Source organism: Atta colombica, unplaced genomic scaffold (genome assembly GCF_001594045.1).
Source record: "Atta colombica isolate Treedump-2 unplaced genomic scaffold, Acol1.0 scaffold141, whole genome shotgun sequence".
NCBI lineage: Eukaryota > Metazoa > Arthropoda > Insecta > Hymenoptera > Formicidae > Atta > Atta colombica.
In genome coordinates this window covers 2,228,600-2,241,651 of record NW_017259230.1, presented here as the reverse complement: position 1 = coordinate 2,241,651, position 13,052 = coordinate 2,228,600, and positions in this window count along the sequence as shown.

The window sequence follows — 13,052 nt, the reverse complement described above, 5'->3', positions numbered from 1 at the left end:
TCCCCCTTCCCTTGTGCAATCCCACGTCGGTGCCCGACCACCGTCGGTATTGAAATATCCTGGCCCTGGAGAGCCAAGTAGCCGTGCGGCGATGCCGCTTCTTTCCATGACCGCTACATCGCGCGCGCGATTCTCTTCTCCCATATTCTCGTTTTATTCGCTGTTTCTTCTTTCTCTCTCTCTCTCTTTTTTTCCCTCCTTTCGATCATACACCTCTTTCCTTTTCTCATTCTCTTTGTGTTGATATCTTTCCCTACTCCTGCGCCTCGCATCCCTCTTTCTTCCCAACCCTCGGCGTACTTCTCCCGTGTCATCTCTCCGTCGCTCCTGTTTTGCGTCGTTCGTTCGTACCCCCTTTCAGGGTTCCGCTTCGCTCTCTTCCTCTGTTTTTCCCCCATCAGCCCCTCCGCCCGCTCCACCTACTCGGACGCTCCCTCCGGGACGAGACTCGCCTCCCTTCGGAGCACAATCAATCGTCGTGCACGAAACGCTGCGCAACCCCGCGAGCGATGCGTAAATTGGAAAGCGCCTGACGATCATACGCGCGTTTCTCGCAATTTCGGCCGCTGCTGTGTCGCGCGCGCGCGCTGCACCGAATTGCGCAACCCTGGAATACACGCATCGTGGAGTCCACGTAGATGGCGTGTACTCATACACGCGTTCGCCTCCCCCCCCTCCCCTCCGTCCCCTCCACGTCCGCCCTGGCTGGGCCGACATTCCTCTTTGTTCCTCAACGACGTCGACGCCCGCCGTCGCCGTCGCGCACGTCATTAATCGCAGCTTTTTTTACTGCGCCTCGCCTACTTCACCTCGTGCCTATCACGATGTTCCATTCTACCGCAATTACAGATAACATAGTTTTTCACAGATGCACAATTAACTGTGTAATCAAATGTTATAATAAGCGTTATAAAATGTAGAATGGATTTTCCAAAACTGAATATCCGATATGCGCGATAATGTTGTATATTCGAATTTTGTTGTTGGACTATAACGAGTATTGAATAGTATTGAATAATATTGATTTATACTGAATTGTTAATCAAGTATGAAGATTTAACAGATTTTGCTTAAGTACACAATTTTCACATATGGAATATGACAGGGAAATATGCAAATGCATTTATATCACATTCGTTGTTTGAGAAAAATAAAAAAAATATTATAGCAATTATTCCAATTATACGGATACTTCTCGGTTCGCGAAATATATATAACGGTGTAGCGGATGTTAAAATATCATATTCTGTATTTAACATTTTTCTGGTAATCATGTCTAATTAATTATTGCGTGCATTCGCTTTCATAATGTGCTCGCTTGATTTGTTTAACCTGCTTATGAAAGGAATTATACATCGATGCATCATTGTTTGTATTAATCCGACAAGCGTAAAAATTCGTCAATTATGGAAGACAGATTTACATTCGTAAATCATAAAATGAACATTTCTCAAATATTTGTACTTTATTTCAGAATGGTCAATCAATTAAACGCAATTATGTTTAAAAAATAAACAAATATGTAAAGCGCGAATTTGTTTCAGTTATGAAAATCTCAATTACGAAAAGAAGAAACATTTTGCTTTACGATTCTTACATCTTAAAATTACTTCGTACAAATAACAAAATTACACGAGTTTATCGTAGAATTTTTCGATAATTAAAGGTAAAATCATGACGCCTGAATGGAAAATTATGTAACGGTCGTGAAAACAAAAATATGACTCGGAAATGTCAGTCTTCTCGTGATACGCGAATTAGTTACGATATCGATTTGAACTCGTTCCGTAATCTACGTCTATCATATCGCGACATACCTAATGGCTTGTAGTAACACGTAATTTTCCAAAAGTGATAGACATACAATGGAAAATATGGATTGAACTACCGTGTCGATTTTTATCGTGAAAAACATATGACTTTTTATTGCGAAAAACACACGTGTCTTTTGTGCAGCTGCTACAATAACCAATACTAAACTATTAAATATAACACTGTCCATTAAGGTAGCAAAAAGTTTTGTTGTTTCTTCACCAAACATCGTCATAAGTAAAATTAAAAAACTGAAATTTTTTTAAAAAGTCATTGAAATATCTTTTTTCGTGGAAAGAATATATACTAAAGTTCTGTGATTTTGCTTCGATTTCATTGAAATTCTCAACTTACTTTAATACGACAAATTTCTCGCGTCAACCTGATACAATTGCAATTAGAACTATCACTATTTAGCAATTTACGAAATTTCTATGTGTTATTTTTCCCTTACTCTTTTTATAAGTTTGTAAAAAAAAAAGGAATACAAATGAAACAAATGGATTCAAGATACGATGCTGACAAAAGTTATGGAAAACGACAAAATAATCATCGTGCGAATCGATATCGTTCAAAAATCGTTTGTAGTGCAAACACGTTACAAAGGCTATACTTCGTAGCTGAGAGCGAGAGGCCCTGACACGCTTCTGCCGCGAGCGATGTCGATGGCGCGCGCGTTGCCATGCCGGGAAGCGCCCCGTGCCTTGCTTCGTGCTCCGCTTGCTCGTTAAAAGTGGCCATTTAATATCTCTGGAACGACGCGAGATATCGAGATGAAACTTTTGCCAGATGATTCTCTACCGTTTGTCATGCTTATTTATTTGGTCGAGAACCCAATCACGCTGACAGTTTCCACGTAAAATGCGTTCTAAGGTTTGCGCTCTAGCGATAAGACGCATGCGCCTTATGGAGAACCGAGTGACGTTTTTTTTTCGACTTTTTATCTAACTATTCCTGGCGGTTGATGGACAATTTGGAAATTGCGATATGCATATATTCGAGGTATTTTGTTAAGATTTAATCGATATTCGGCTCGTAATGCATTCATCGTGCTCATAACAAATGAGATGGCGTGGAAAATATTCTTGATAACAAGGAATGTACGCAAAACACATGTGAAAGTGACTCATGCAAAAATTTTTTGTATTAGAAAAATAAATAGCATTTACAAAATAATTGAAAATTCTAATTTGTAATGGCAGCGTTCGATAGAAAAAGAAATTTTGTAGCTGTGTGTATGTGTGTGTATTGTAAGATTTTTTAATATGATTGACTCTTCGTTAGCTCTAAATGTCTAACCAATCATATTAAAGAATCTTAGACTGAAATTCATAGTCGAATTATAGCATTTTTCACTGGCAGAACTGATGCGCACTCAGTGCACTTTAAATTAAAACCGTTGTACACAAATTGACATAAAGATGTACATTTAATAAAAAAATAGAAATGAATTAAATCGTGAAATTCTCAATATATTTTATTGCGATATTTGATAAAATATACATTGGGTATTTTATTAATTGATAGATATCTCGCTTCTATATTCAAAATTGTCACTTTTATATTCAATATTAGGTTAATGTACAATAGCTTTAATATGCATTGAATACGCACCCGTTCTGCCAGTGAAAAATGTTACTGTATTCAAGATCGTTCTTTAAGTACAGTCTTAAGAAGTCCAAGTCGAATCAATCAGAGGACCATATTAGCGTCTTAAGACATTACTTAAGACAGTCTTGAAATTAGAACTATGAATACCGCCCTTACAACAGTTGCAAATCTGCTTTTTTTGATGAACGCAAGCGCATTTCAGTTTTTCTTTATACGAAAATCTTTCATTTAACAGTTTAGCTTCTCGAAGATTCTTGAAACTGTGAAAGACAAAAGCCGAAAGCAATGGCTTCTGTGTTCAGCAGAATGTTTATTTTGCAACTATTGAAAGTTTTCTTCGCGCTGACTATGGATTATACTTTTCGATTTGTCAGTATAATCCAATTAGCGCAAAGAGAACTTCCAACAGTTGCAAAATATACATTTTTGAACGCATCCATTGAATTTTCTAAAATATTATGCTGCATCCAATGGAAATATCGCATTTAAGGCTGGTAATCAAAGACTCTTATATTTAAGACAGTTTTAAGTACAATCTTATGCCGTGTCACTATTATACGCATTAGAGATTGAGAATATTGCAAACTAGAGGATTCAAATTAGCCGATCAGAACGAAACAAATTAAAATTAAGATTATCTTATTGACCGAATTGTAATCTTCATATCATGAATTAATCAGAGAATTGTATTAGCATTTTAAGATATTACTTAAGACGATCTTAAAATAAAAGCGAATTATAAATATCGCTCTTAGATCCTATCACAAATGCAATATTTAATTATGCTTGTTATACTCTATAACCAGTGTTTGTAAACGATCTTTTTAGACCGTCTTAAGTAATGTGTTAAAATGTTGTTGGTACTTGTCATTTCGAAAGAGATAATGGGATATATGTTTGATCTTTTCACGCAAAGCTTTAATACAATTCAAAGATATCAGCGTCAAGCACGAATTTAAGGATTACCAATTGGAATTCAAATTGAATAACCAAACATCTGCTATTGTGTGAAAATGCCTGATTTTCTATAACGAGGAACTAATCAGAAAGTCTTATATTTCCCTAATAATCTATTAAAATTAAATTCTATGTTAGGAAAACAAATTAGAATTCTTTTAATTTTCCTTTTTTAGGGAAATTTCATAGAAATTCATTAATAAGGGGAAAGATGGAGAAATTTCCATACGAGATTTTACATTAGTGATCTGAAAAGGCGCATTCTTTTTATATAAGGTAAAATGGCAGAACAGAAATAAGGATTAAGAAGAACCAAAACCAAGAGTTGATATAAATACCGCAATAATAGGATAAAAACGAAAGTGTTGCCCTTAAAATCGCCGTCATATACAAAATGAAAGAATGAAGTATGCGAATACATAGATTATTAGATAGATGTAGAAAGATATATACGGCAAAAGGAAAATAAGAGAGAGAAAAATTTGCGAGTTTTCCACAAATGTGGTTTGTAATTAATTTGTGACATCTTAAGATTATATTTATAAGACAGTCCTAAAATATAAGAACCGACTATGAATACTTATATATAGGTATTTCATTATCATACGACAAATTTTTTTAAGCGTATTGATTGACTATCAGACAAAGAATTTCTGGAGACTAAAGAACTTTTGTATTCTGTAACCAATAATGCTTGAAAAATTTGTCGCATGACAAATGAAACAGTACTTTATAAGGCTCTGACGAGTAATGGTTTTTAGCATTACAACGGACTTCTCGGCATAAAGAGATACACGAGGTGATTACTTGCTCGTCGGACTGTACCAGTACCAGCTACACGAGCTGATCGAAGAGAAATAAACGAAACTCGCCGACAGCTTCAACCTATGCTTTTCCAACGAATTATCGATTTATCGTCAGATCCTTCTCGCTCTTACACGAACCTGTGCTTTCACGTCGGCCGAGAGATGTGTGCCGGATGATTCTATGCAGTCGCAAAACTTTCATCGATGCGCGCGTTGCGAAATTATGTGGCCTTCGTATGCAGACGCGACGAATATAAAAAATACCCTCTGATAAAGATAATCGAACGATTTGAACGAATCGCTACGCGACTAAACGGAAGATAAAACCGAGACGAGAATTATCATGATTATAGCCATTGCCGTCAATCATTTCACCGTAATCTGCACGATCATTTTTACAGACAATTTAATCTCTGTTATAAACAAAATCACATGGCAATTTATCAATATATTAATCAGATTGAATCTTTCGTGAAATTTCTTATAGTGAGTTTTACCGTTCATTTCATATGCAGACCTGCTTTCTGATAAATTTTAGTGATTGAGTCATTAAAAGAAGTTGAATTAAGTTTTTAGCAAAAATAAAAAGTCAGAGATATACAAAATTATATATATATACACACACACACACACACACACACACACACACACACACACACACACACACACACATACACACACACACACACACACACACACATATTAAAAGATTATTAAGCGGAGTGTTACTTACTCTTTTGGAGGAAATATCGGAAATATGGAGAATATTGTAAAAAAGTTAATTTAATGTTATCAAGTTATTACATTTATTGACATTTATAAAATTATAAAATTTGTTAAATAAAATCAAATATCAAGGCATTTCGACAACAAGGACTGTATTGTTACTTAAATACGTAACTTAGCGGAAATTGACGAACGATGTGTCTGATACGAAATAAGTTTTAAATTCTTTGATTAATGAACTTGCTTTAGGAATGTGAGGAGACACAGACTTCCATTTCGTATTGATATGAATCAAAATACGCAGTACCAATATAGCAATATGTTAGTTAGAAATGATTATTATATTGTTAGTAACTTAAATATTATAATTTAATAAGCAAGTTAGAGATGTTTCGATATGATTTGATATTTTGAAATATCGCGTCATTAATTACTCCTTTGGTATTTAAATAATATTAGAAAATATTAGAAAATATTAGAAAATATTAGAAAATATTATTATAATTAATATATATATACTTTTTTTTTACACGTTTAAGATATTGTATAGAGATGTGCGAAGAGCACAAACTTTTGATAGTTTGTATCGATATGAATTGCGAATCAAAATATGCAGTATAGCAATGTATACAAATAACAGGTCACATGATCAGTTGTCGGCCTCTCTTATTTTCTCTTTGGTTGTGTGTTTCAAAATTCATCATTAGTACTGAAAACTTAGTGCACGTTACATAAACTATAGCCTTTCAGTGTTGATAGTAAAAGTTTAGAAATATAGTCTTTGTGTCGAATATATTGATATTTAGGTTCTAAATTCGATATGTTATGATACGAAAACTCAAGGAAACTGAAGTTTCGATGCAAATAGAAAATATCAAATAATTAATGATGCGGTATTTCAAAATATCAAATCGGAAAATCCCTAACTTGCTTATTAAATTGTAACATTTAAGTTATTAACATATATTAGGAATGGGAAAAAGTTCGTGTTCGGCGTTTTTCCCGTTACATCGGACAACGGGAAAAATTACATCTAATAGTTCTGATTGCTTAATTTTTGGAATATATATTTTTATATCTTATTTAATAATTCATTCAGTTTTATCTTTGACAATGATTTTTTCCATGTTTCCGACGTTTCCCCATCAAGCAATACTGCACTACTCGATTCCTTTTAATTAATAATCCTTTAACTCTTAAACGCTTTTTTGGTATGGCATAATAATCCAATAATCCACAATAATTCTGACTTTCTTTTTCTACTGCTTTTCCAGTGTTTATACCTTTTTTATTAATAAAGATACATACATTTGCTCATTAAATTTCTTAATGCCTGGCGTTTCAAAAAAAATATTTACAATATGTTTATTTTTATGAAAATTATAAGCCCAATTAAATGGTTTGGGTATGCCATATCGAAGTATATTGGGCTCATAGTATGGCGTTTAATAAGATATGTATATTTTGAAGTTTTTCCAGTTTTGGATCGAAACTTAACATCCTCTTTACTGACGAGACATGCAAAGTCCCGAAAAATCATAATCTCGAAAATTAAAAATTATATGTCTCAAAAATTATGATTCCGAAATTTAAAAACTGTGACAATGTCCCGAAAAGTCAATTCCGAAATCTTATCCCGGATCTAATAGACTTTTAAGCCTTAATAAGCCCTAAGAAATGGACGAATCACAATCACAATTATTCTCTTCGTATTCGATTGTTATTGATCAATTTCTTACGGTTTAAGGCATAAAATATCTATTGTAAATCAGGATTTAGAAAAGAGATTTAGAAAACATGACTTTTCGGGACATTGTCTCGTTCTTAATATTTCGGAATTATGATTTTTTAGGACATTATCGCACTTCTTAAATTTCGGGACATTGTAATAATTTTCAATTTTCGAAGTGCACTTTAATTCGTTCTCAATCGTTTGTGCAAATAAATATGCAATTTGCACATAATAAGATTATTAGCTTGAATTTTATATAAAAAAAAATAATATTCTCTCATTTAGAATAAAGTTCATTTTTTCACTTGTTATTTGACAAATAATAATCTAGGTAAGAGATTTGAATGAACCGAATTGTTCAAGCAGTGCAGAGAATAGAAACGTTCGAAGTTCCAGGACAGCTCGTACAGCTCGAAATCAATAGCCAATGAAAAATTTGAGCGAAAATGGAATGTATTCATAGCAAACAAGAATCGCCAGCTTTTGTTTGTTCTTATTCAAGTGAATGTATTTAATACACATTCTCATCGTGTTTCTATTATCGAAATATCTTTTGTCCTTTGGATATATTTGTTTTAATCTGCAGCCTTAAAAATGTTTGAATAAATTTAGATTCAACAAATAATTCAAATTGTTCTAAAGCATTATTCATAGTAAGTATTTAATTGAGAATAACGTGATAATTATGATTTAATTTTATATCTAGCAGATTGCTCATTAATCGTAAATGTGCGAGTGTTTTCCATAATGTTTTAAATACATATTAATGAGTAATTTTATGTATAAAAATTATATGAAAGAAAATACTAAGTTAATAGAAATATCACAAAAAATATATTAAATACATTCACTCCAATAATAGATGATCTATGCGTTTCCTAAATTAGAGATTCTTTTGGATAAAATGAATTGAAAGGAATAAATGCAGATTGTAATATTCATGAAATTGTTGGTGTATGCCGTCAAATAATGATATGAATACAGCATCAAAAAGCGCTAATAAAAAAACGAGAGAGAGAGAGAGAAAGAGAGTGAGAGAGAGAGAGAGAGAGAGAGAGAGAGAGAGAGAGAGAGAGAGAGAGAGACAAAACTTTTTTAGTTCCGCGCGGGAGATACGCGTCGGATAATAAATCACTAGGACCGATGATGCAATTATGATCGCGTCGGGATGAGGCGAGAATATCAGTTGATGCGCGCTGTCACATACACGTACATACATATTCGAGATATTTCTCTGCAGATTCGAGATATTTCCCTATCCACGGATCTCGCTGAGCACGACGCGGTCCAGCAACATGGGCATTAGCATGCGACTCACCGGCATTGTGGGCTCGGTTATCGTCCCTGCCTTCAGGCCGTATCGGCACTCCGAGGAGGGACTACATACACTGAACGAGTATACTTCGTGCTTCTTTGGTCCCTTTCCTCTTTCTCACTTTGCCTCTCGCTTCCTTTCTTTGTTCCGAGCGTGCCAAGCGGGATATCTTATCGCCCTTCGGAGCTGTTCCTTCTGTCCCTTCCTTTCGAGCGAAGAGTCGTGCGCGAGAAATCAAGGATGTCTTAGATATCTCGATATTAGATGGATCGAGAATAAATAAAGCACACAGATGGGAATAAATAAAGTACAGTGAGACATTGGCGTTTTCATTTAACATATTGACTGGTCAGTGGTTATATATTGTTGATATCCTGGTGGTCACTGCAGATGGCCGGCGCGAAATATTTTAAAGTAAAAAACTCTTGTAAAAATGTTATCTAATATCAAATTTTAAATAACATAAATAGCTAAATAACAATATAAGTGCGCTATTCAATGCAGCATAAAAGGATGTAGTCTTATATTTATAATCATATAAAATATTATAATCATATAAAATATTTTGACCACTATATAAATCTACTGTGAAATATATGACAAGTATACAAAACTCAGGCAATATGTTGACCGTAAAATTTTGGGTCTCACGGTGGTGGAGTTATGTTTTTCGGTGTCCGCCGTAGTCATGGCATATTTAAGTTATAGAATATCGGTTCAGTTCAAAAAAATTCCCAAATACTTATTCCAAGAATTATAATATGAACGAAAGTGGATCTTATGTTTTATATAGGTTCTACAATAAAAGTCGTAACAGTCGTAGAGTCTTAAGTCATAGAAAAATGACCAATCGTAGCCTAATATTCTTCTCATATTTGACTGTGATTGATTAATTTTCTATAACATAAGACGCTATGACTGCTACGACTTTTATTGTAGATCTCATATAAAACATAGGATCCACTTTCGTTCATATTATAATTTGAATCTTGAAATAAGTATTTAGGAATTTTTTCCCAAACTTTTCTATTGTAGACTCTTTGTAATGGTAAACTCGAAATCATATTGAAGCAGGTAGTAAAGAGCCTATAGACCCTTGTTATTTCTTTTTGCAGAAAAGATTTAGCCAGTTTCTCAGCTTTCAAAAGTAACATATTCCTATTTTAATCAATCAATATATATATGTCATAGTCTTTTTGTCTTTTATCAGCCTTTTAAGAAAAAGACTAGCCTTTTTGCAAAAAGACTGCAACATAAAAGGCAATTGTGCGAATAACGCGGGCAATTTAGGAATTCAACATAAAAGATTTTTTTAATCGCATTAAGAATGAAAGCAATTTGTGATGGATTCGATATAATGTCTTTTCGTAATTTCTTTGTTCTTTCATATTGGATTTCCTCCATGCCATTTTGTATAACAATTCAACAGATAAAACTTGAAATATGAGTGCTTCCAAATACGATTCGATGTGTTTCCTTTTCCGGTTGCCATCTCGCCATTTATCGCCATGTATAGGCTGGTAAAGCTTGAAGTTTGACGCATTGCGTTTCTCGGCACAATGTTGATTCATATACGCCACGTGTACGCACACATGTGTGCGCGCGCGCGTCTGTTTGTAAAGCGGCCGCCCGCGACTTCGCGTCGTCGCGTTATCGGGCCTGTCTTATCGCGCGGACTCGCCTCGCGGCATTTAAGTACGCTTTGCTGCAATGCAACGAACGACACGACTTTCGTACAGTCCGCGCCGAATCCTAAAAAAGGAAGAATTCGACGAAATTTTAGCGAGCTCTATGGTATCTACTATAACGATTTCTGTTTAAAAAAAAAGTCAATGAATTATATTATCTACTCGAAGCAGAAGACTTTAGTGAAATTTCATTTTGAATTATAAATTTATCTTGAATGTTTTACTTACATTTTTTGTATATTAGTTTATCGGAGTTTAAAAGTATTTTTGTTATTATTTGTTTTTTCTTTATTGAGAAAAATATCAACAAGAATTTTGGTGAGGATAAGCATAACATTTCTGATTATAGTAACTAGAATTGTTTCATTGATCTAATCAAAATATTTCTTTTCAATGCTGTTACTTATTTAATATTTATGCAAGGTTATAACATAAATTATAAAAATTTGGATAAGCATAATAAATATAAGAATTGAAAAAGAGATAGGAAACTTAAATGGCCATTTTGAAACTGTGCTATGAGGCATACAATGTTTTTATAATCCTTAAAAAGCTTTCTTAATCAAATAGCCATTTACGACTATTTACGGCCGTAGCAATGATAATATAAAATAATGTTCCGTCTACCAATTTTTATTTAACAATCGACAATTATACCGTTTATTAATCATGAATGATGAAATCTCGACACATTTCACATTGAAATCCATATCTTAATGAATACCTTAATCAATTAACAAATCATTATTGAGTAACGAATCGACGCATTATTCTATATAACGTTTAGAGTTTATATAAATTCGACTTTTCCCAAGATATTTACTCGAAGCACGTGATTCATTCTCGTTCGCATCGTGCTGAAGATGACCTGCGGCTTGTTGTCTGTTTTGGGACCAGGGGCCGGCTGGGTCCTACCATTTTGTTGGCTTAGCAGGTCGTCCAGTCCTTCCCCTCGGAACTCATCTGCGCACGAATGTGGTAGACTCTAAAGCGAAGTGATACTTCCTTTTCTTCTTACCGTCTACAGACTTTTAATCATCTCTTCCTTGCCTTTTTCTTCTGTTGCATTACTGTAAATTTAAAGACACATAACGTATTCTTAAGTCAATCTTCCTAAGTCGATTATTAATGATCAATACCCTATGATAATCACTCTTCTGCCAATTTTAACATATATTGTATATTCATTTTAATTTGAGGAACAAAAAATCGTCTAAAAAATCGAATTCTCTCAAGAATGATAATGCTTGACGCGCATTTGTATAGATATCAAATATTGAATAATAATGTATGAATAGACAATCCTACGTAAATTTTGATTTTTCATTGTATATGCTTGAATTCAAGCATAACGTAAAATTCGATATTTAAATGATATCTGCAGGTAATATTTGTACATTAGTAAGTTGCCAATAGTGTTTTCAATTGTTATCAAACTCCATTTGCGTTTAAAAAGTTGATGATTTCTGAAAAATGTCGAAATCTATCGCGTATACTAGCCCGAAAAACGAATTCCGCGCGTCTGTTATAACTCGGCTTCTGTCGGTGCGATTGGGATAAGATTTGAATGGTAGAGCTGCGAAATGGTGTAGAATCGTATGCAAAAGGAGCGAAGTCGCTATCGTGTCTGGAAGCCGAGATATAAATTAGCGGTTTTTCGTCTGCGCGCGAGGAGTCGAAATCGCGCACCACGCTGCGCATGTTGCCTGCCTCTCTCGAGTGAGTGGAACTTTCCACGGCGCGAGACCCGACGACCTCGGCCTCAGTATCGATATCTTAGGTGAGATCATTGATCCGATTTTTTCTTCCCTCCTGGAGTTACGCATCAAAATTTGACAATTTTCGTCGAGCCTCCGTGTTTCCGGAAAATGCGAAAATTAGCGGCAACGTTCATAGCCAGGCATTGTCCGAAGATCAATATAATAAATTGACGGCGTAAAAGTACGATTTCGCTGAACAAGCAAAGATTTTGACAAGTATTTCGCTCAGTATTTTGCGAGAATTTTGTAAGTGAGAATTAATCTATCTGCCGCGAAATATGTTGCAATATAAGAGACGTACGTTTAATTAAATGATGAAATTAAATGATATTAATAATTAATTTTGAAGCTGAATGTGCTTTTTATTGACATATACGTATAATGGTATGGGAATTTTACGCGTTTACAAAGCATTTCTTGTTAGCAAGCTTCTGTGATTGTTACGTTTATTATATCGAGAGTCTTTTTGTTTTCAACTTGTTTTTAATAATGCATATTAACAATAATTTTATAAAAATATATATGTGAACTCGTTTCTAATAACTGTAATAATTTTTCGTGGTATCACGAAGTTTAATAACTGAAGAGATGAAAAAAAGAAAGACGGATTTCGCGCACGCGAATGAGTTACGAGACAATCCGGGA